Genomic DNA, 24,196 nt, shown 5'->3' with positions numbered 1-24,196 from the left:
CAGTTTTGGATTACTTTAATTAACAAAAAAAAATGCATATAGCAGAGGATAGTTTTAATCTGCCTACCTCTGGGTTATGGGCCCAGCATGCTTCCATTGCAGTACTCTGCTGCACATGTAAGTGCAAGAGATCCTGAAGCACTCACTCATCATGGGAAAGTACCAATGTGTTTCTTCGTTGGTGGATGGAAGAAACATCTTACAAAAACTCTCCAGATTATTGACTTTTTAAAGTTTTTCTAGGAAACGTTTTAGATGAATGCTTATTAGCCTTTGTCAGTATGTACTTTTGCAAAGTGTCTCTGTGGCGCAATCAGTTAGTGTGTACGGCTATAAACCAAAAGGTTGGTGGTTCAATCCCACCCAGGGACGTAATTGACCTTGTTATCAGATTTTGGTGATCTTTAAGTAGACAAGTCAAAATTTCAAATCCCCTCTTATGGTGTAGGGTACCTGGCCTTCTCTGATGTAATCAGAGTTAGATTTGATTCAGTGATTTTATAAAAACAGCTAGGAAGCACAATTTAGCAGTGGGTTGCAGAGAAAAAGAAATATGCTGGCAAAAAAATCCAATTGAGTGATTAAACAGCTCTTCATTTTCTGGCTTTATTTTTATGCTAACAAATTTGTTCTCTGAAAAGTGTCCACAAAGCCAAGTCTCTGATGAACACCTTTGTAAGGATGGTTTTTCACCTATTACTAAATTAAACTTGCTTCATTGGAAAGGCAGCAAGATGCATCCTCATTTCAATGTCTACTGAAATAATACAGGTTGACAGCAGGAAACATTAACGCCAATGCATCCTTGCTGCTTTCTCATGTGGAAGTCTGTTTAATGTGAAAACAAGGTGATATCTAATTAGCACACAGGTAAGGAATTAAGAAAATCTTTATTTAAGGGTGAAGATGTTTCTCACAAAATCGTTGCCCCAATGCATCATTGAAATTCAAGCTGGAAAGATGATTTTAATATATCACTTGTACATTTTGTATTGCTCTTCTGGTGACAATGTAGATTGTTTTTGTCAATTACCATTTTAATAATAGGGTAAAGAAAATTAAGTGGATTTTTGAAAGAAAACAATACTGTCAATATACTATTAAAACAAATTAAAATGGTAAAAGTCATTGTACTTTAAGTAAACATAAAATAGCTAACATATCAATCCCAGTTTTGGATTACTTTAACAAAAAAAAATGCATATAGCAGAGGATAGTTTCAATCTGCCTACCTCTGGGTAATGGGCCCAGCATGCTTCCATTGCAGTACTCTGCTGCACATGTAAGTGCAAGAGATCCTGAAGCACTCACTCATCATGGGAAAGTACCAATGTGTTTCTTCGTTGGTTGATTTAAGAAAATTCTTACAAAAACTCTCCAGATTATTGACTTTTTAAAGTTTTTCTAGGAAACGTTCTAGATAAATGCTTATTAGCCTTTGTCAGTATGTACTTTTTACAAAGTGTCTCTGTGGCGCAATCGGTTAGTGTGTCTGGCTACTAACCAAAAGGTTGGTGGTTCAATCCCACCCAGGGACATAATTGACCTTGTGATCAGGTTTTGGTGATATTTAAGTAGACAAGTCAAAATTTCAAACCCCCTCTTATGGTGTAGGGTACCTGGCCTTCTCTGATGTAATCAGAGTTAGATTTGATTCAGTGATTTTATAAAAAACAGCTAGGAAGCACAATTTAGCAATGGGTTGCAGAGAAAAAAATATGCTGGTAGAAAAATCCAATTGAGTGATTAAACAGCTCTTCATTTTCTGCCTTTATTTTTATGCTAACAAATTTGTTCTCTAAAAAGTGTCCACAAAGCCAAGTCTCTGATTAACACCTTTGTAGGGATGGTTTTTTACCTATAACTAAATTAAACTTGCTTCATTGGAAAGGCAGCAAGATGCATCCTCATTTCAATGTCTACTGAAATAATACAGGTTGACACCAGGAAACATTAACGCCACTGCATCCTTGCTGCTTTCTCATGTAGAAGTCTGTTTAATGTGAAAACAAGGTGACATCTAATTAGCACACAGGTAAGGAATTAAGAAAATCTTTATTTAAGGGTGAAGATGTTTCTCACAAAATCGTTGCCCCAATGCATCATTGAAATTCAAGCTGGAAAGATGATTTTAATATATCACTTGTACATTTTGTATTGCTCTTCTGGTGACAATGTAGTTTGTTTTTGTCAATTACCCTTTTAATAATAGGGTAAAGAAAATTAAGTGGATTTTTTAAAGAAAACTATACTGTCAATATACTATTAAAACAAATTAAAATGGTAAAATTCATTGTACTTTAAGTAAAAATAAAAGAGCAAAAATATCAATCCCAGTTTTGATTACTTAAATTAACCAAACAAAATGCATTTAGCAAAGGATAGTTTCAATCTGCCTACCTCTGGGTTATGGGCCCAGCATGCTTCCATTGCAGTACTCTGCTGCACATGTAAGTGCAAGAGATCCTGAAGCACTCACTCATCATGGGAAAGTACCAATGTGTTTCTTCGTTGGTTGATGGAAGAAACATCTTACAAAAACTCTCCAGATTATTGACTTTTTAAAGTTTTTCTAGGAAACGTTTTAGATGAATGCTTATTAGCCTTTGTCAGTATGTGGTTTTGCAAAGTGTCTCTGTGGCGCAATCAGTTAGTGTGTATGGCTATTAACCAAAAGGTTGGTGGTTCAATCCCACCGAGGGACGTAATTGACCTTGTTATCAGATTTTGGTAATCTTTAAGTAGACAAGTCAAAATGTCAAACACCCTCTTATGGTGTAGGGTACCTGGCCTTCTCTGATGTAATCAGAGTTAGATTTGATTCAGTGATTTTATAAAAACAGCTAGGAAGCACAATTTAGCAGTGGGTTGCAGAGAAAAAGAAATATGCTGGCAAAAAAATCCAATTGAGTGATTAAACAGCTCTTCATTTTCTGGCTTTATTTTTATGCTAACAAATTTGTTCTCTGAAAAGTGTCCACAAAGCCAAGTCTCTGATTAACACCTTTGTAAGGATGGTTTTTCACCTATTACTAAATTAAACTTGCTTCATTGGAAAGGCAGCAAGATGCATCCTCATTTCAATGTCTACTGAAATAATACAGGTTGACACCAGGAAACATTAACGCCACTGCATCCTTGCTGCTTTCTCATGTGGAAGTCTATTTAATGTGAAAACAAGGTGATATCTAATTAGCACACAGGTAAGGAATTAAGAAAATCTTTATTTAAGGGTGAAAATGTTTCTCACAAAATCGTTGCCCCAATGCATCATTGAAATTCAAGCTGGAAAGATGATTTTAATATATCACTTGTACATTTTGTATTGCTCTTCTGGTGACAATGTAATTTGTTTTTGTCAATTACCATTTTAATAATAGGGTAAAGAAAATTAATGGATTTTTAAAAGAAAACAATACTTTCAATATGCTATTAAAACAAATTAAAATGGTAAAAGTTATTGTACTTTAATGAAAAATAAAAGAGCAAAAATATCAATCCCAGTTTTGGATTACTTTAATTAACAAAAAAAAATGCATATAGCAGAGGATAGTTTTAATCTGCCTACCTCTGGGTTATGGGCCCAGCATGCTTCCATTGCAGTACTCTGCTGCACATGTAAGTGCAAGAGATCCTGAAGCACTCACTCATCATGGGAAAGTACCAATGTGTTTCTTCGTTGGTGGATGGAAGAAACATCTAACAAAAACTCTCCAGATTATTGACTTTTTAAAGTTTTTCTAGGAAACGTTTTAGATGAATGCTTATTAGCCTTTGTCAGTACATACTTTTGCAAAGTGTCTCTGTGGCGCAATCAGTTAGTGTGTACGGCTATAAACCAAAAGGTTGGTGGTTCAATCCCACCCAGGGACGTAATTGACCTTGTTATCAGATTTTGGTGATCTTTAAGTAGACAAGTCAAAATTTCAAATCCCCTCTTATGGTGTAAGGTACCTGGCCTTCTCTGATGTAATCAGAGTTAGATTTGATTCAGTGATTTTATAAAAACAGCTAGGAAGCACAATTTAGCAGTGGGTTGCAGAGAAAAAGAAATATGCTGGCAAAAAAATCCAATTGAGTGATTAAACAGCTCTTCATTTTCTGGCTTTATTTTTATGCTAACAAATTTGTTCTCTGAAAAGTGTCCACAAAGCCAAGTCTCTGATGAACACCTTTGTAAGGATGGTTTTTCACCTATTACTAAATTAAACTTGCTTCATTGGAAAGGCAGCAAGATGCATCCTCATTTCAATGTCTACTGAAATAATACAGGTTGACAGCAGGAAACATTAACGCCAATGCATCCTTGCTGCTTTCTCATGTGGAAGTCTGTTTAATGTGAAAACAAGGTGATATCTAATTAGCACACAGGTAAGGAATTAAGAAAATCTTTATTTAAGGGTGAAGATGTTTCTCACAAAATCGTTGCCCCAATGCATCATTGAAATTCAAGCTGGAAAGATGATTTTAATATATCACTTGTACATTTTGTATTGCTCTTCTGGTGACAATGTAGATTGTTTTTGTCAATTACCATTTTAATAATAGGGTAAAGAAAATTAAGTGGATTTTTGAAAGAAAATAATACTGTCAATATACTATTAAAACAAATTAAAATGGTAAAAGTCATTGTACTTTAAGTAAACATAAAATAGCTAACATATCAATCCCAGTTTTGGATTACTTTAACAAAAAAAATGCATATAGCAGAGGATAGTTTCAATCTGCCTACCTCTGGGTAATGGGCCCAGCATGCTTCCATTGATGTACTCTGCTGCACATGTAAGTGCAAGAGATCCTGAAGCACTCACTCATCATGGGAAAGTACCAATGTGTTTCTTCGTTGGTTGATTTAAGAAAATTCTTACAAAAACTCTCCAGATTATTGACTTTTTAAAGTTTTTCTAGGAAACGTTCTAGATGAATGCTTATTAGCCTTTGTCAGTATGTACTTTTTACAAAGTGTCTCTGTGGCGCAATCGGTTAGTGTGTCTGGCTACTAACCAAAAGGTTGGTGGTTCAATCCCACCCAGGGACATAATTGACCTTGTGATCAGGTTTTGGTGATATTTAAGTAGACAAGTCAAAATTTCAAACCCGCTCTTATGGTGTAGGGTACCTGGCCTTCTCTGATGTAATCAGAGTTAGATTTGATTCAGTGATTTTATAAAAAACAGCTAGGAAGCACAATTTAGCAATGGGTTGCAGAGAAAAAAATATGCTTGTAGAAAAATCCAATTGAGTGATTAAACAGCTCTTCATTTTCTGGCTTTATTTTTATGCTAACAAATTTGTTCTCTAAAAAGTGTCTACAAAGCCAAGTCTCTGATTAACACCTTTGTAGGGATGGTTTTTTACCTATAACTAAATTAAACTTGCTTCATTGTAAAGGCAGCAAGATGCATCCTCATTTCAATGTCTACTGAAATAATACAGGTTGACACCAGGAAACATTAACGCCACTGCATCCTTGCTGCTTTCTCATGTAGAAGTCTGTTTAATGTGAAAACAAGGTGACATCTAATTAGCACACAGGTAAGGAATTAAGAAAATCTTTATTTAAGGGTGAAGATGTTTCTCACAAAATCGTTGCCCCAATGCATCATTGAAATTCAAGCTGGAAAGATGATTTTAATATATCACTTGTACATTTTGTATTGCTCTTCTGGTGACAATGTAGTTTGTTTTTGTCAATTACCCTTTTAATAATAGGGTAAAGAAAATTAAGTGGATTTTTTAAAGAAAACTATACTGTCAATATACTATTAAAACAAATTAAAATGGTAAAAGTCATTGTACTTTAAGTAAAAATAAAAGAGCAAAAATATCAATCCCAGTTTTGATTACTTTAATTAACAAAAAAAAATGCATATAGCAGAGGATAGTTTCAATCTGCCTACCGCTGGGTTATGGGCCCAGCATGCTTCCATTGCTGTACTCTGCTGCACATGTAAGTGCAAGAGATCCTGAAGCACTCACTCATCATGGGAAAGTACCAATGTGTTTCTTCGTTGGTTGATGGAAGAAACATCTTACAAAAACTCTCCAGATTATTGACTTTTTAAAGTTTTTCTAGGAAACGTTTTAGATGAAAGCTTATTAGCCTTTGTCAGTATATACTTTTGCAAAATGTCTTTGTGGCGCAATCAGTTAGTGTGCACGGCTGTTAACCAAAAGGTTGGTGGTTCAATCCCACCCAGGGACGTAATTGACCTTGTTATCAGATTTTGGTGATCTTTAAGTAGACAAGTCAAAATTTCAAATCCCCCTCTTATGGTGTAGGGTACCTGGCCTTCTCTGATGTAATCAGAGTTAGATTTGATTCAGTGATTTTATAACAACAGCTAGGAAGCACAATTTAGCAGTGGGTTGCAGAGAAAAAGAAATATGCTGGCAAAAAAATCCAATTGAGTGATTAAACAGCTCTTCATTTTCTGGCTTTATTTTTATGCTAACAAATTTGTTCTCTGAAAAGTGTCCACAAAGCCAAGTCTCTGATTAACACCTTTGTAAGGATGGTTTTTCACCTATTACTAAATTAAACTTGCTTCATTGGAAAGGCAGCAAGATGCATCCTCATTTCAATTTCTACTGAAATAATACAGGTTGACACCAGGAAACATTAACGCCACTGCATCCTTGCTGCTTTCTCATGTGGAAGTCTATTTAATGTGAAAACAAGGTGATATCTAATTAGCACACAGGTAAGGAATTAAGAAAATCTTTATTTAAGGGTGAAAATGTTTCTCACAAAATCGTTGCCCCAATGCATCATTGAAATTCAAGCTGGAAAGATGATTTTAATATATCACTTGTACATTTTGTATTGCTCTTCTGGTGACAATGTAGTTTGTTTTTGTCAATTACCATTTTAATAATAGGGTAAAGAAAATTAATGGATTTTTAAAAGAAAACAATACTTTCAATATGCTATTAAAACAAATTAAAATGGTAAAAGTTATTGTACTTTAATGAAAAATAAAAGAGCAAAAATATCAATCCCAGTTTTGGATTACTTTAATTAACAAAAAAAAATGCATATAGCAGAGGATAGTTTTAATCTGCCTACCTCTGGGTTATGGGCCCAGCATGCTTCCATTGCAGTACTCTGCTGCACATGTAAGTGCAAGAGATCCTGAAGCACTCACTCATCATGGGAAAGTACCAATGTGTTTCTTCGTTGGTGGATGGAAGAAACATCTTACAAAAACTCTCCAGATTATTGACTTTTTAAAGTTTTTCTAGGAAACGTTTTAGATGAATGCTTATTAGCCTTTGTCAGTATGTACTTTTGCAAAGTGTCTCTGTGGCGCAATCAGTTAGTGTGTACGGCTATAAACCAAAAGGTTGGTGGTTCAATCCCACCCAGGGACGTAACTGACCTTGTTATCAGATTTTGGTGATCTTTAAGTAGACAAGTCAAAATTTCAAATCCCCTCTTATGGTGTAGGGTACCTGGCCTTCTCTGATGTAATCAGAGTTAGATTTGATTCAGTGATTTTATAAAAACAGCTAGGAAGCACAATTTAGCAGTGGGTTGCAGAGAAAAAGAAATATGCTGGCAAAAAAATCCAATTGAGTGATTAAACAGCTCTTCATTTTCTGGCTTTATTTTTATGCTAACAAATTTGTTCTCTGAAAAGTGTCCACAAAGCCAAGTCTCTGATGAACACCTTTGTAAGGATGGTTTTTCACCTATTACTAAATTAAACTTGCTTCATTGGAAAGGCAGCAAGATGCATCCTCATTTCAATGTCTACTGAAATAATACAGGTTGACAGCAGGAAACATTAACGCCAATGCATCCTTGCTGCTTTCTCATGTGGAAGTCTGTTTAATGTGAAAACAAGGTGATATCTAATTAGCACACAGGTAAGGAATTAAGAAAATCTTTATTTAAGGGTGAAGATGTTTCTCACAAAATCGTTGCCCCAATGCATCATTGAAATTCAAGCTGGAAAGATGATTTTAATATATCACTTGTACATTTTGTATTGCTCTTCTGGTGACAATGTAGATTGTTTTTGTCAATTACCATTTTAATAATAGGGTAAAGAAAATTAAGTGGATTTTTGAAAGAAAACAATACTGTCAATATACTATTAAAACAAATTAAAATGGTAAAAGTCATTGTACTTTAAGTAAACATAAAATAGCTAACATATCAATCCCAGTTTTGGATTACTTTAACAAAAAAAAATGCATATAGCAGAGGATAGTTTCAATCTGCCTACCTCTGGGTAATGGGCCCAGCATGCTTCCATTGCAGTACTCTGCTGCACATGTAAGTGCAAGAGATCCTGAAGCACTCACTCATCATGGGAAAGTACCAATGTGTTTCTTCGTTGGTTGATTTAAGAAAATTCTTACAAAAACTCTCCAGATTATTGACTTTTTAAAGTTTTTCTAGGAAACGTTCTAGATAAATGCTTATTAGCCTTTGTCAGTATGTACTTTTTACAAAGTGTCTCTGTGGCGCAATCGGTTAGTGTGTCTGGCTACTAACCAAAAGGTTGGTGGTTCAATCCCACCCAGGGACATAATTGACCTTGTGATCAGGTTTTGGTGATATTTAAGTAGACAAGTCAAAATTTCAAACCCCCTCTTATGGTGTAGGGTACCTGGCCTTCTCTGATGTAATCAGAGTTAGATTTGATTCAGTGATTTTATAAAAAACAGCTAGGAAGCACAATTTAGCAATGGGTTGCAGAGAAAAAAATATGCTGGTAGAAAAATCCAATTGAGTGATTAAACAGCTCTTCATTTTCTGCCTTTATTTTTATGCTAACAAATTTGTTCTCTAAAAAGTGTCCACAAAGCCAAGTCTCTGATTAACACCTTTGTAGGGATGGTTTTTTACCTATAACTAAATTAAACTTGCTTCATTGGAAAGGCAGCAAGATGCATCCTCATTTCAATGTCTACTGAAATAATACAGGTTGACACCAGGAAACATTAACGCCACTGCATCCTTGCTGCTTTCTCATGTAGAAGTCTGTTTAATGTGAAAACAAGGTGACATCTAATTAGCACACAGGTAAGGAATTAAGAAAATCTTTATTTAAGGGTGAAGATGTTTCTCACAAAATCGTTGCCCCAATGCATCATTGAAATTCAAGCTGGAAAGATGATTTTAATATATCACTTGTACATTTTGTATTGCTCTTCTGGTGACAATGTAGTTTGTTTTTGTCAATTACCCTTTTAATAATAGGGTAAAGAAAATTAAGTGGATTTTTTAAAGAAAACTATACTGTCAATATACTATTAAAACAAATTAAAATGGTAAAATTCATTGTACTTTAAGTAAAAATAAAAGAGCAAAAATATCAATCCCAGTTTTGATTACTTAAATTAACCAAACAAAATGCATTTAGCAAAGGATAGTTTCAATCTGCCTACCTCTGGGTTATGGGCCCAGCATGCTTCCATTGCAGTACTCTGCTGCACATGTAAGTGCAAGAGATCCTGAAGCACTCACTCATCATGGGAAAGTACCAATGTGTTTCTTCGTTGGTTGATGGAAGAAACATCTTACAAAAACTCTCCAGATTATTGACTTTTTAAAGTTTTTCTAGGAAACGTTTTAGATGAATGCTTATTAGCCTTTGTCAGTATGTGGTTTTGCAAAGTGTCTCTGTGGCGCAATCAGTTAGTGTGTATGGCTATTAACCAAAAGGTTGGTGGTTCAATCCCACCGAGGGACGTAATTGACCTTGTTATCAGATTTTGGTAATCTTTAAGTAGACAAGTCAAAATGTCAAACACCCTCTTATGGTGTAGGGTACCTGGCCTTCTCTGATGTAATCAGAGTTAGATTTGATTCAGTGATTTTATAAAAACAGCTAGGAAGCACAATTTAGCAGTGGGTTGCAGAGAAAAAGAAATATGCTGGCAAAAAAATCCAATTGAGTGATTAAACAGCTCTTCATTTTCTGGCTTTATTTTTATGCTAACAAATTTGTTCTCTGAAAAGTGTCCACAAAGCCAAGTCTCTGATTAACACCTTTGTAAGGATGGTTTTTCACCTATTACTAAATTAAACTTGCTTCATTGGAAAGGCAGCAAGATGCATCCTCATTTCAATGTCTACTGAAATAATACAGGTTGACACCAGGAAACATTAACGCCACTGCATCCTTGCTGCTTTCTCATGTGGAAGTCTATTTAATGTGAAAACAAGGTGATATCTAATTAGCACACAGGTAAGGAATTAAGAAAATCTTTATTTAAGGGTGAAAATGTTTCTCACAAAATCGTTGCCCCAATGCATCATTGAAATTCAAGCTGGAAAGATGATTTTAATATATCACTTGTACATTTTGTATTGCTCTTCTGGTGACAATGTAATTTGTTTTTGTCAATTACCATTTTAATAATAGGGTAAAGAAAATTAATGGATTTTTAAAAGAAAACAATACTTTCAATATGCTATTAAAACAAATTAAAATGGTAAAAGTTATTGTACTTTAATGAAAAATAAAAGAGCAAAAATATCAATCCCAGTTTTGGATTACTTTAATTAACAAAAAAAAATGCATATAGCAGAGGATAGTTTTAATCTGCCTACCTCTGGGTTATGGGCCCAGCATGCTTCCATTGCAGTACTCTGCTGCACATGTAAGTGCAAGAGATCCTGAAGCACTCACTCATCATGGGAAAGTACCAATGTGTTTCTTCGTTGGTGGATGGAAGAAACATCTAACAAAAACTCTCCAGATTATTGACTTTTTAAAGTTTTTCTAGGAAACGTTTTAGATGAATGCTTATTAGCCTTTGTCAGTACATACTTTTGCAAATTGTCTCTGTGGCGCAATCAGTTAGTGTGTACGGCTATAAACCAAAAGGTTGGTGGTTCAATCCCACCCAGGGACGTAATTGACCTTGTTATCAGATTTTGGTGATCTTTAAGTAGACAAGTCAAAATTTCAAATCCCCTCTTATGGTGTAAGGTACCTGGCCTTCTCTGATGTAATCAGAGTTAGATTTGATTCAGTGATTTTATAAAAACAGCTAGGAAGCACAATTTAGCAGTGGGTTGCAGAGAAAAAGAAATATGCTGGCAAAAAAATCCAATTGAGTGATTAAACAGCTCTTCATTTTCTGGCTTTATTTTTATGCTAACAAATTTGTTCTCTGAAAAGTGTCCACAAAGCCAAGTCTCTGATGAACACCTTTGTAAGGATGGTTTTTCACCTATTACTAAATTAAACTTGCTTCATTGGAAAGGCAGCAAGATGCATCCTCATTTCAATGTCTACTGAAATAATACAGGTTGACAGCAGGAAACATTAACGCCAATGCATCCTTGCTGCTTTCTCATGTGGAAGTCTGTTTAATGTGAAAACAAGGTGATATCTAATTAGCACACAGGTAAGGAATTAAGAAAATCTTTATTTAAGGGTGAAGATGTTTCTCACAAAATCGTTGCCCCAATGCATCATTGAAATTCAAGCTGGAAAGATGATTTTAATATATCACTTGTACATTTTGTATTGCTCTTCTGGTGACAATGTAGATTGTTTTTGTCAATTACCATTTTAATAATAGGGTAAAGAAAATTAAGTGGATTTTTGAAAGAAAATAATACTGTCAATATACTATTAAAACAAATTAAAATGGTAAAAGTCATTGTACTTTAAGTAAACATAAAATAGCTAACATATCAATCCCAGTTTTGGATTACTTTAACAAAAAAAATGCATATAGCAGAGGATAGTTTCAATCTGCCTACCTCTGGGTAATGGGCCCAGCATGCTTCCATTGATGTACTCTGCTGCACATGTAAGTGCAAGAGATCCTGAAGCACTCACTCATCATGGGAAAGTACCAATGTGTTTCTTCGTTGGTTGATTTAAGAAAATTCTTACAAAAACTCTCCAGATTATTGACTTTTTAAAGTTTTTCTAGGAAACGTTCTAGATGAATGCTTATTAGCCTTTGTCAGTATGTACTTTTTACAAAGTGTCTCTGTGGCGCAATCGGTTAGTGTGTCTGGCTACTAACCAAAGGGTTGGTGGTTCAATCCCACCCAGGGACATAATTGACCTTGTGATCAGGTTTTGGTGATATTTAAGTAGACAAGTCAAAATTTCAAACCCGCTCTTATGGTGTAGGGTACCTGGCCTTCTCTGATGTAATCAGAGTTAGATTTGATTCAGTGATTTTATAAAAAACAGCTAGGAAGCACAATTTAGCAATGGGTTGCAGAGAAAAAAATATGCTTGTAGAAAAATCCAATTGAGTGATTAAACAGCTCTTCATTTTCTGGCTTTATTTTTATGCTAACAAATTTGTTCTCTAAAAAGTGTCTACAAAGCCAAGTCTCTGATTAACACCTTTGTAGGGATGGTTTTTTACCTATAACTAAATTAAACTTGCTTCATTGGAAAGGCAGCAAGATGCATCCTCATTTCAATGTCTACTGAAATAATACAGGTTGACACCAGGAAACATTAACGCCACTGCATCCTTGCTGCTTTCTCATGTAGAAGTCTGTTTAATGTGAAAACAAGGTGACATCTAATTAGCACACAGGTAAGGAATTAAGAAAATCTTTATTTAAGGGTGAAGATGTTTCTCACAAAATCGTTGCCCCAATGCATCATTGAAATTCAAGCTGGAAAGATGATTTTAATATATCACTTGTACATTTTGTATTGCTCTTCTGGTGACAATGTAGTTTGTTTTTGTCAATTACCCTTTTAATAATAGGGTAAAGAAAATTAAGTGGATTTTTTAAAGAAAACTATACTGTCAATATACTATTAAAACAAATTAAAATGGTAAAAGTCATTGTACTTTAAGTAAAAATAAAAGAGCAAAAATATCAATCCCAGTTTTGATTACTTAAATTAACAAAACAAAATGCATTTAGCAAAGGATAGTTTCAATCTGCCTACCTCTGGGTTATGGGCCCAGCATGCTTCCATTGCAGTACTCTGCTGCACATGTAAGTGCAAGAGATCCTGAAGCACTCACTCATCATGGGAAAGTACCAATGTGTTTCTTCGTTGGTTGATGGAAGAAACATCTTACAAAAACTCTCCAGATTATTGACTTTTTAAAGTTTTTCTAGGAAACGTTTTAGATGAATGCTTATTAGCCTTTGTCAGTATGTACTTTTTGCAAAGTGTCTCTGTGGCGCAATCGGTTAGTGTGTCCGACTACTAACCAAAAGGTTGGTGGTTCAATCCCACCCAGGGACGTAATTGACCTTGTTATCAGATTTTGGTGATCTTTAAGTAGACAAGTCAAAATTTCAAACCCCCTCTTATGGTGTAGGGTACCTGGCCTTCTCTGATGTAATCAGAGTTAGATTTGATTCAGTGATTTTATAAAAACAGCTAGGAAGCACAATTTAGCAGTGGGTTGCAGAGAAAAAGAAATATGCTGGCAAAAAAATCCAATTGAGTGATTAAACAGCTCTTCATTTTCTTGCTTTATTTTTATGCTAACAAATTTGTTCTCTGAAAAGTGTCCACAAAGCCAAGTCTCTGATGAACACCTTTGTAAGGATGGTTTTTCACCTATTACTAAATTAAACTTGCTTCATTGGAAAGGCAGCAAGATGCATCCTCATTTCAATGTCTACTGAAATAATACAGGTTGACACCAGGAAACATTAACGCCAATGCATCCTTGCTGCTTTCTCATGTGGAAGTCTGTTTAATGTGAAAACAAGGTGATATCTAATTAGCACACAGGTAAGGAATTAAGAAAATCTTTATTTAAGGGTGAAGATGTTTCTCACAAAATCGTTGCCCCAATGCATCATTGAAATTCAAGCTGGAAAGATGATTTTAATATATCACTTGTACATTTTGTATTGCTCTTCTGGTGACAATGTAGTTTGTTTTTGTCAATTACCATTTTAATAATAGGGTAAAGAAAATTAAGTGGATTTTTGAAAGAAAACAATACTGTCAATATACTATTAAAACAAATTAAAATGGTAAAAGTCATTGTACTTTAAGTAAACATAAAATAGCTAACATATCAATCCCAGTTTTGGATTACTTTAACAAAAAAAATGCATATAGCAGAGGATAGTTTCAATCTGCCTACCTCTGGGTAATGGGCCCAGCATGCTTCCATTGCAGTACTCTGCTGCACATGTAAGTGCAAGAGATCCTGAAGCACTCATCATGGGAAAGTACCAATGTGTTTCTTCGTTGGTTGATTTAAGAAAATTCTTACAAAAACTCTCCAGATTATTGACTTTTTAAAGTTTTTCTAGGAAACGTTCTAGATGAATGCTTATTAGCCTTTGTCAGTATGTACTTTTTGCAAAGTGTCTCTGTGGCTCAATCGGTTAGTGTGTCTGGCTACTAACCAAAAGGTTTGTGGTTCAATCCCACCCAGGGACATAATAGACCTTGTGATCAGGTTTTGGTGATATTTAAGTAGACAAGTCAAAATTTCAAACCCCCTCTTATGGTGTAGGGTACCTGGCCTTCTCTGATGTAATCAGAGTTAGATTTGATTCAGTGATTTTATAAAAAACAGCTAGGAAGCACAATTTAGCAATGGGTTGCAGAGAAAAAAATATGCTGGTAGAAAAATCCAATTGAGTGATTAAACAGCTCTTCGTTTTCTGCCTTTATTTTTATGCTTACAAATTTGTTCTCTAAAAAGTGTCCACAAAGCCAAGTCTCTGATTAACACCTTTGTAGGGATGGTTTTTCACCTATAACTAAATTAAACTTGCTCCATTGGAAAGGCAGCAAGATGCATCCTCATTTCAATGTCTACTGAAATAATACAGGTTGACACCAGGAAACATTAACGCCACTGCATCCTTGCTGCTTTCTCATGTAGAAGTCTGTTTAATGTGAAAACAAGGTGATATCTAATTAGCACACAGGTAAGGAATTAAGAAAATCTTTATTTAAGGGTGAAGATGTTTCTCACAAAATCGTTGCCCCAATGCATCATTGAAATTCAAGCTGGAAAGATGATTTTAATATATCACTTGTACATTTTGTATTGCTCTTCTGGTGACAATGCAGTTTGTTTTTGTCAATTACCCTTTTAATAATAGGGTAAAGAAAATTAAGTGGATTTTTTAAAGAAAACAATACTGTCAATATACTATTAAAACAAATTAAAATGGTAAAAGTTATTGTACTTTAAGTAAAAATAAAAGAGCAAAAATATCAATCCCAGTTTTGATTACTTTAATTAACAAAAAAAATGCATATAGCAGAGGATAGTTTCAATCTGCCTACCTCTGGGTAATGGGCCCAGCATGCTTCCATTGCAGTACTCTGCTGCACATGTAAGTGCAAGAGATCCTGAAGCACTCACTCATCATGGGAAAGTACCAATGTGTTTCTTCATTGGTTGATGGAAGAAACATCTTACAAAAACTCTCCAGATTATTGACTTTTTAAAGTTTTTCTAGGAAACGTTCTAGATGTATGCTTATTAGCCTTTGTCAGTATGTACTTTTTGCAAAGTGTTTCTGTGGCGCAATCGGTTAGTGTGTCCGGCTACTAACCAAAAGGTTGGTGGTTCAATCCCAACCAGGGTCGTAATTGACCTTGTTATCAGATTTTGGTGATCTTTAAGTAGACAAGTCAAAATTTCAAACCCCCTGTTCTGGTGTAGGGTACCTGGCCTTCTCTGATGTAATCAGAGTTAGATTTGATTCAGTGATTTTATAAAAACAGCTAGGAAGCACAATTTAGCAGTGGGTTGCAGAGAAAAAGAAATATGCTGGCAAAAAAAATCTAATTGAGTGATTCAACATCTCTTAATTTTCTGGCTTTATTTTTATGCTAACAAATTTGTTCTCTGAAAAGTGTACACAAAGCCAAGTCTCTGATTAACACCTTTGTAAGGATGGTTTTTAACCTATTACTAAATTAAACTTGCTTCATTGGAAAGGCAGCAAGATGCATCCTCATTTCAATGTCTACTGAAATAATACAGGTTGACACCAGGAAACATTAACGCCAATGCATCCTTGCTGCTTTCTCATGTGGAAGTCTGTTTAATGTGAAAACAAGGTGATATCTAATTAGCACACAGGTAAGGAATTAAGAAAATCTTTATTTAAGGGTGAAGATGTTTCTCACAAAATCGTTGCCCCAATGCATCATTGAAATTCAAGCTGGAAAGATGATTTTAATATATCACTTGTACATTTTGTATTGCTCTTCTGGTGACAATGTAGTTTGTTTTTGTCAATTACCATTTTAATAATAGGGTAAAGAAAATTAAGTGGATTTTTGAAAGAAAACTATACTGTCAATATACTATTAAAACAAATTAAAATGGTAAAAGTCATTGTACTTTAAGTAAACATAAAATAGCTAACATATCAATCCCAGTTTTGGATTACTTTAACAAAAAAAATGCATATAGCAGAGGATAGTTTCAATCTGCCTACCTCTGGGTAATGGGCCCAGCATGCTTCCATTGCAGTACTCTGCTGCACATGTAAGTGCAAGAGATCCTGAAGCACTCACTCATCATGGGAAAGTACCAATGTGTTTCTTCGTTGGTTGATTTAAGAAAATTCTTACAAAAACTCTCCAGATTATTGACTTTTTAAAGTTTTTCTAGGAAACGTTCTAGATGAATGCTTATTAGCCTTTGTCAGTATGTACTTTTTGCAAAGTGTCTCTGTGGCGCAATCGGTTAGTGTGTCTGGCTACTAACCAAAAGGTTGGTGGTTCAATCCCACCCAGGGACATAATTGACCTTGTGATCAGGTTTTGGTGATATTTAAGTAGACAAGTCAAAATTTCAAACCCCCTCTTATGGTGTAGGGTACCGGGCCTTCTCTGATGTAATCAGAGTTAGATTTGATTCAGTGATTTTATAAAAAACAGCTAGGAAGCACAATTTAGCAATGGGTTGCAGAGAAAAAAATATGCTGGTAGAAAAATCCAATTGAGTGATTCAACATCTCTTAATTTTCTGGCTTTATTTTTATGCTAACAAATTTGTTCTCTGAAAAGTGTACACAAAGCCAAGTCTCTGATTAACACCTTTGTAAGGATGGTTTTTAACCTATTACTAAATTAAACTTGCTTCATTGGAAAGGCAGCAAGATGCATCCTCATTTCAATGTCTACTGAAATAATACAGGTTGACACCAGGAAACATTAACGCCAATGCATCCTTGCTGCTTTCTCATGTGGAAGTCTGTTTAATGTGAAAACAAGGTGATATCTAATTAGCACACAGGTAAGGAATTAAGAAAATCTTTATTTAAGGGTGAAGATGTTTCTCACAAAATCGTTGCCCCAATGCATCATTGAAATTCAAGCTGGAAAGATGATTTTAATATATCACTTGTACATTTTGTATTGCTCTTCTGGTGACAATGTAGTTTGTTTTTGTCAATTACCATTTTAATAATAGGGTAAAGAAAATTAAGTGGATTTTTGAAAGAAAACTATACTGTCAATATACTATTAAAACAAATTAAAATGGTAAAAGTCATTGTACTTTAAGTAAACATAAAATAGCTAACATATCAATCCCAGTTTTGGATTACTTTAACAAAAAAAATGCATATAGCAGAGGATAGTTTCAATCTGCCTACCTCTGGGTAATGGGCCCAGCATGCTTCCATTGCAGTACTCTGCTGCACATGTAAGTGCAAGAGATCCTGAAGCACTCACTCATCATGGGAAAGTACCAATGTGTTTCTTCGTTGGTTGATTTAAGAAAATTCTTACAAAAACTCTCCAGATTATTGACTTTTTAAAGTTTTTCTAGGAAACGTTCTAGATGAATGCTTATTAGCCTTTGTCAGTATGTACTTTTTGCAAAGTGTCTCTGTGGCGCAATCGGTTAGTGTGTCTGGCTACTAACCAAAAGGTTGGTGGTTCAATCCCACCCAGGGACATAATTGACCTTGTGATCAGGTTTTGGTGATATTTAAGTAGACAAGTCAAAATTTCAAACCCCCTCTTATGGTGTAGGGTACCGGGCCTTCTCTGATGTAATCAGAGTTAGATTTGATTCAGTGATTTTATAAAAAACAGCTAGGAAGCACAATTTAGCAATGGGTTGCAGAGAAAAAAATATGCTGGTAGAAAAATCCAATTGAGTGATTAAACAGCTCTTCATTTTCTGCCTTTATTTTTATGCTAACAAATTTGTTCTCTAAAAAGTGTCCACAAAGCCAAGTCTCTGATTAACACCTTTGTAGGGATGGTTTTTCACCTATAACTAAATTAAACTTGCTTCATTGGAAAGGCAGCAAGATGCATCCTCATTTCAATGTCTACTGAAATAATACAGGTTGACACCAGGAAACATTAACGCCACTGCATCCTTGCTGCTTTCTCATGTAGAAGTCTGTTTAATGTGAAAACAAGGTGACATCTAATTAGCACACAGGTAAGGAATTAAGAAAATCTTTATTTAAGGGTGAAGATGTTTCTCACAAAATCGTTGGCCCCAATGCATCATTGAAATTCAAGCTGGAAAGATGATTTTAATATATCACTTGTACATTTTGTATTGCTCTTCTGGTGACAATGTAGTTTGTTTTTGTCAATTACCCTTTTAATAATAGGGTAAAGAAAATTAAGTGGATTTTTTAAAGAAAACTATACTGTCAATATACTATTAAAACAAATTAAAATGGTAAAAGTTATTGTACTTTAAGTAAAAATAAAAGAGCAAAAATACCAATCCCAGTTTTGTTTACTTAAATTAACAAAAAAAAATGCATATAGCAAAGGATAGTTTCAATCTGCCTACCTCTGGGTTATGGGCCCAGCATGCTTCCATTGCAGTACTCTGCTGCACATGTAAGTGCAAGAGATCCTGAAGCACTCACTCATCATGGGAAAGTACCAATGTGTTTCTTCGTTGGTTGATGGAAGAAACATCTTACAAAAACTCTCCAGATTATTGATTTTTTAAAGTTTTTCTAGGAAACGTTCTAGATGTATGCTTATTAGCCTTTGTCAGTATAAACTTTTTGCAAAGTGTCTCTGTGGCGCAATCGGTTAGTGTGTCCGACTACTAACCAAAAGGTTGGTGGTTCAATCCCACCCAGGGACGTAATTGACCTTGTTATCAGATTTTGGTGATCTTTAAGTAGACAAGTCAAAATTTCAAACCCCTTGTTATGGTGTAGGGTACCTGGCCTTCTCTGATGTAATCAGAGTTAGATTTGATTCATTGATTTTATAAAAACAGCTAGGAAGCACAATTTAGCAGTGGGTTGCAGAGAAAAAGAAATATGCTGGCAAAAAAAATCCAATTGAGTGATTAAACAGCTCTTCGTTTTCTGCCTTTATTTTTATGCTAACAAATTTGTTCTCTGAAAAGTGTCCACAAAGCCAAGTCTCTGATTAACACATTTGTAGGGATGGTTTTTCACCTATTACTAAATTAAACTTGCTTCATTGGAAAAGCAGCAAGATGCATCCTCATTTCAATGTCTTCTGAAATAATACAGGTTGACACCAGGAAACATTAACGCCACTGCATCCTTGCTGCTTTCTCATGTAGAAGTCTGTTTAATGTGAAAACAAGGTGATATCTAATTAGCACACAGGTAAGGAATTAAGAAAATCTATATTTAAGGGTGAAGATGTTTCTCACAAAATCGTTGCCCCAATGCATCATTGAAATTCAAGCTGGAAAGATGATTTTAATATATCACTTGTACATTTTGTATTGCTCTTCTGGTGACAATGTAGTTTGTTTTTGTCAATTACCCTTTTAATAATAGGGTAAAGAAAATTAAGTGGATTTTTTAAAGAAAACTATACTGTCAATATACTATTAAAACAAATTAAAATGGTAAAAGTTATTGTACTTTAAGTAAAAATAAAAGAGCAAAAATATCAATCCCAGTTTTGATTACTTTAAAAAAAAAATGCATATAGCAGAGGATAGTTTCAATCTGCCTACCTCTGGGTAATGGGCCCAGCATGCTTCCATTGCAGTACTCTGCTGCACATGTAAGTGCAATAGATCCTGTAGCACTCACTCATCATGGGAAAGTACCAATGTGTTTCTTCGTTGGTTGATGGAAGAAACATCTTACAAAAACTCTCCAGATTATTGACTTTTTAAAGTTTTTCTAGGAAACGTTTTAGATGAATGCTTATTAGCCTTTGTCAGTACGTACTTTTGCAAAGTGTCTCTGTGGCGCAATCAGTTAGTGTGTATGGCTATTAACCAAAAGGTTGGTGGTTCAATCCCACCCAGGGACATAATTGACTTTTTTATCAGATTTTGGTGATCTTTAAGTAGACAAGTCAAAATTTCAAACCCCCTCTTATGGTGTAGGGTACCTGGCCTTCTCTGATGTAATTAGATTTGATTCAGTGATTTTATAAAAACAGCTAGGAAGCACAATTTAGCAGTGGGTTGCAGAGAAAAAGAAATATGCTGGCAAAAAAATCCAATTGAGTGATTAAACAGCTCTTCATTTTCTGGCTTTATTTTTATGCTAACAAATTTGTTCTCTGAAAAGTGTCCACAAAGCCAAGTCTCTGATTAACACCTTTGTAAGGATGGTTTTTCACCTATTACTAAATTAAACTTGCTTCATTGGAAAGGCAGCAAGATGCATCCTCATTTCAATGTCTACTGAAATAATACAGGTTGACACCAGGAAACATTAACGCCAATGCATCCTTGCTGCTTTCTCATGTGGAAGTCTGTTTAATGTGAAAACAAGGTGATATCTAATTAGCACACAGGTAAGGAATTAAGAAAATCTTTATTTAAGGGTGAAGATGTTTCTCACAAAATCGTTGCCCCAATGCATCATTGAAATTCAAGCTGGAAAGATGATTTTAATATATCACTTGTACATTTTGTATTGCTCTTCTGGTGACAATGTAGTTTGTTTTTGTCAATTACCATTTTAATAATAGGGTAAAGAAAATTAAGTGGATTTTTGAAAGAAAACAATACTGTCAATATACTATTAAAACAAATTAAAATGGTAAAAGTCATTGTACTTTAAGTAAACATAAAATAGCTAACATATCAATCCCAGTTTTGGATTACTTTAACAAAAAAAATGCATATAGCAGAGGATAGTTTCAATCTGCCTACCTCTGGGTAATGGGCCCAGCATGCTTCCATTGCAGTACTCTGCTGCACATGTAAGTGCAAGAGATCCTGAAGCACTCACTCATCATGGGAAAGTACCAATGTGTTTCTTCGTTGGTTGATTTAAGAAAATTCTTACAAAAACTCTCCAGATTATTGACTTTTTAAAGTTTTTCTAGGAAACGTTCTAGATGAATGCTTATTAGCCTTTGTCAGTATGTACTTTTTGCAAAGTGTCTCTGTGGCTCAATCGGTTAGTGTGTCTGGCTACTAACCAAAAGGTTTGTGGTTCAATCCCACCCAGGGACATAATTGACCTTGTGATCAGGTTTTGGTGATATTTAAGTAGACAAGTCAAAATTTCAAACCCCCTCTTATGGTGTAGGGTACCTGGCCTTCTCTGATGTAATCAGAGTTAGATTTGATTCAGTGATTTTATAAAAAACAGCTAGGAAGCACAATTTAGCAATGGGTTGCAGAGAAAAAAATATGCTGGTAGAAAAATCCAATTGAGTGATTAAACAGCTCTTCATTTTCTGCCTTTATTTTTATGCTAACAAATTTGTTCTCTAAAAAGTGTCCACAAAGCCAAGTCTCTGATTAACACCTTTGTAGGGATGGTTTTTCACCTATAACTAAATTAAACTTGCTCCATTGGAAAGGCAGCAAGATGCATCCTCATTTCAATGTCTACTGAAATAATACAGGTTGACACCAGGAAACATTAACGCCACTGCATCCTTGCTGCTTTCTCATGTAGAAGTCTGTTTAATGTGAAAACAAGGTGACATCTAATTAGCACACAGGTAAGGAATTAAGAAAATCTTTATTTAAGGGTGAAGATGTTTCTCACAAAATCGTTGCCCCAATGCATCATTGAAATTCAAGCTGGAAAGATGATTTTAATATATCACTTGTACATTTTGTATTGCTCTTCTGGTGACAATGTAGTTTGTTTTTGTCAATTACCCTTTTAATAATAGGGTAAAGAAAATTAAGTGGATTTTTTAAAGAAAACTATACTGTCAATATACTATTAAAACAAATTAAAATGGTAAAAGTTATTGTACTTTAAGTAAAAATAAAAGAGCAAAAATATCAATCCCAGTTTTGATTACTTAAATTAACAAAAAAAAAATGCATATAGCAAAGGATAGTTTCAATCTGCCTACCTCTGGGTTATGGGCCCAGCATGCTTCCATTGCAGTACTCTGCTGCACATGTAAGTGCAAGAGATCCTGAAGCACTCACTCATCATGGGAAAGTACCAATGTGTTTCTTCGTTGGTTGATGGAAGAAACATCTTACAAAAACTCTCCAGATTATTGACTTTTTAAAGTTTTTCTAGGAAACGTTCTAGATGTATGCTTATTAGCCTTTGTCAGTATGTACTTTTTGCAAAGTGTCTCTGTGGAGCAATCGGTTAGTGTGTCCGACTACTAACCAAAAGGTTGGTGGTTCAATCCCACCCAGGGACGTAATTGACCTTGTTTTCAGATTTTGGTGATCTTTAAGTAGACAAGTCAAAATTTCAAACCCCCTGTTATGGTGTAGGGTACCTGTCCTTCTCTGATGTAATCAGAGTTAGATTTGATTCATTGATTTTATAAAAACAGCTAGGAAGCACAATTTAGCAGTGGGTTGCAGAGAAAAAGAAATATGCTGGCAAAAAAAATCCAATTGAGTGATTAAACAGCTCTTCATTTTCTGGCTTTATTTTTATGCTAACAAATTTGTTCTCTGAAAAGTGTCCACAAAGCCAAGTCTCTGATTAACACCTTTGTAGGGATGGTTTTTCACCTATTACTAAATTAAACTTGCTTCATTGGAAAGGCAGCAAGATGCATCCTCATTTCAATGTCTACTGAAATAATACAGGTTGACACCAGGAAACATTAACGCCACTGCATCCTTGCTGCTTTCTCATGTAGAAGTCTGTTTAATGTGAAAACAAGGTGATATCTAATTAGCACACAGGTAAGGAATTAAGAAAATCTTTATTTAAGGGTGAAGATGTTTCTCACAAAATCGTTGCCCCAATGCATCATTGAAATTCAAGCTGGAAAGATGATTTTAATATATCACTTGTACATTTTGTATTGCTCTTCTGGTGACAATGCTGTTTGTTTTTGTCAATTACCCTTTTAATAATAGGGTAAAGAAAATTAAGTGGATTTTTTAAAGAAAACTATACTGTCAATATACTATTAAAACAAATTAAAATGGTAAAAGTTATTGTACTTCAAGTAAAAATAAAAGAGCAAAAATATAAATCCCAGTTTTGATTACTTTAATTAACAAAAAAAATGCATATAGCAGAGGATAGTTTCAATCTGCCTACCTCTGGGTAATGGGCCCAGCATGCTTCCATTGCAGTACTCTGCTGCACATGTAAGTGCAAGAGATCCTGAAGCACTCACTCATCATGGGAAAGTACCAATGTGTTTCTTCATTGGTTGATGGAAGAAACATCTTACAAAAACTCTCCAGATTATTGACTTTTTAAAGTTTTTCTAGGAAACGTTCTAGATGTATGCTTATTAGCCTTTGTCAGTATATACTTTTTGCAAAGTGTTTCTGTGGCGCAATCGGTTAGTGTGTCCGGCTACTAACCAAAAGGTTGGTGGTTCAATCCCAACCAGGGATGTAATTGACCTTGTTATCAGATTTTGGTGATCTTTAAGTAGACAAGTCAAAATTTCAAACCCCCTGTTCTGGTGTAGGGTACCTGGCCTTCTCTGATGTAATCAGAGTTAGATTTGATTCAGTGATTTTATAAAAACAGCTAGGAAACACAATTTAGCAGTGGGTTGCAGAGAAAAAGAAATATGCTGGCAAAAAAAATCTAATTGAGTGATTCAACAGCTCTTAATTTTCTGGCTTTATTTTTATGCTAACAAATTTGTTCTCTGAAAAGTGTCCACAAAGCCAAGTCTCTGATTAACACCTTTGTAAGGATGGTTTTTAACCTATTACTAAATTAAACTTGCTTCATTGGAAAGGCAGCAAGATGCATCCTCATTTCAATGTCTACTGAAATAACACAGGTTGACACCAGGAAACATTAACGCCACTGCATCCTTGCTGCTTTCTCATGTAGAAGTCTGTTTAATGTGAAAACAAGGTGATATCTAATTAGCACACAGGT

The 24,196-nt window shown here is 34.8% G+C and overlaps 6 non-coding genes across 6 annotated transcripts; all 6 read left to right on the top strand.

Annotated features, from left to right (window-relative positions):
• Positions 1-1,464: 1,464 nt before the first annotated feature.
• Positions 1,465-1,538, top strand: TRNAS-ACU (transfer RNA serine (anticodon ACU)). Its single transcript has one exon. It is a non-coding gene; the product is annotated as a tRNA-Ser (tRNA).
• A 3,426-nt stretch (positions 1,539-4,964) lies between these two features.
• TRNAS-ACU (transfer RNA serine (anticodon ACU)) lies at positions 4,965-5,038 on the top strand. Its single transcript has one exon. It is a non-coding gene; the product is annotated as a tRNA-Ser (tRNA).
• Positions 5,039-8,466: 3,428 nt separating this feature from the next.
• On the top strand, positions 8,467-8,540 carry TRNAS-ACU (transfer RNA serine (anticodon ACU)). Its single transcript has one exon. It is a non-coding gene; the product is annotated as a tRNA-Ser (tRNA).
• Positions 8,541-11,966: 3,426 nt separating this feature from the next.
• TRNAS-ACU (transfer RNA serine (anticodon ACU)) lies at positions 11,967-12,040 on the top strand. Its single transcript has one exon. It is a non-coding gene; the product is annotated as a tRNA-Ser (tRNA).
• Positions 12,041-16,628: 4,588 nt separating this feature from the next.
• On the top strand, positions 16,629-16,702 carry TRNAS-ACU (transfer RNA serine (anticodon ACU)). Its single transcript has one exon. It is a non-coding gene; the product is annotated as a tRNA-Ser (tRNA).
• A 1,090-nt stretch (positions 16,703-17,792) lies between these two features.
• On the top strand, positions 17,793-17,866 carry TRNAS-ACU (transfer RNA serine (anticodon ACU)). The gene has a single exon. It is a non-coding gene; the product is annotated as a tRNA-Ser (tRNA).
• Positions 17,867-24,196: the final 6,330 nt, after the last annotated feature.

The sequence above is a fragment of the Pseudophryne corroboree genome, assembly GCF_028390025.1.
Source record: "Pseudophryne corroboree isolate aPseCor3 chromosome 7 unlocalized genomic scaffold, aPseCor3.hap2 SUPER_7_unloc_2, whole genome shotgun sequence".
NCBI lineage: Eukaryota > Metazoa > Chordata > Amphibia > Anura > Myobatrachidae > Pseudophryne > Pseudophryne corroboree.
Note: the sequence above shows the minus strand (reverse complement) of the source record. Positions and strands in the feature narration are given on the sequence as shown.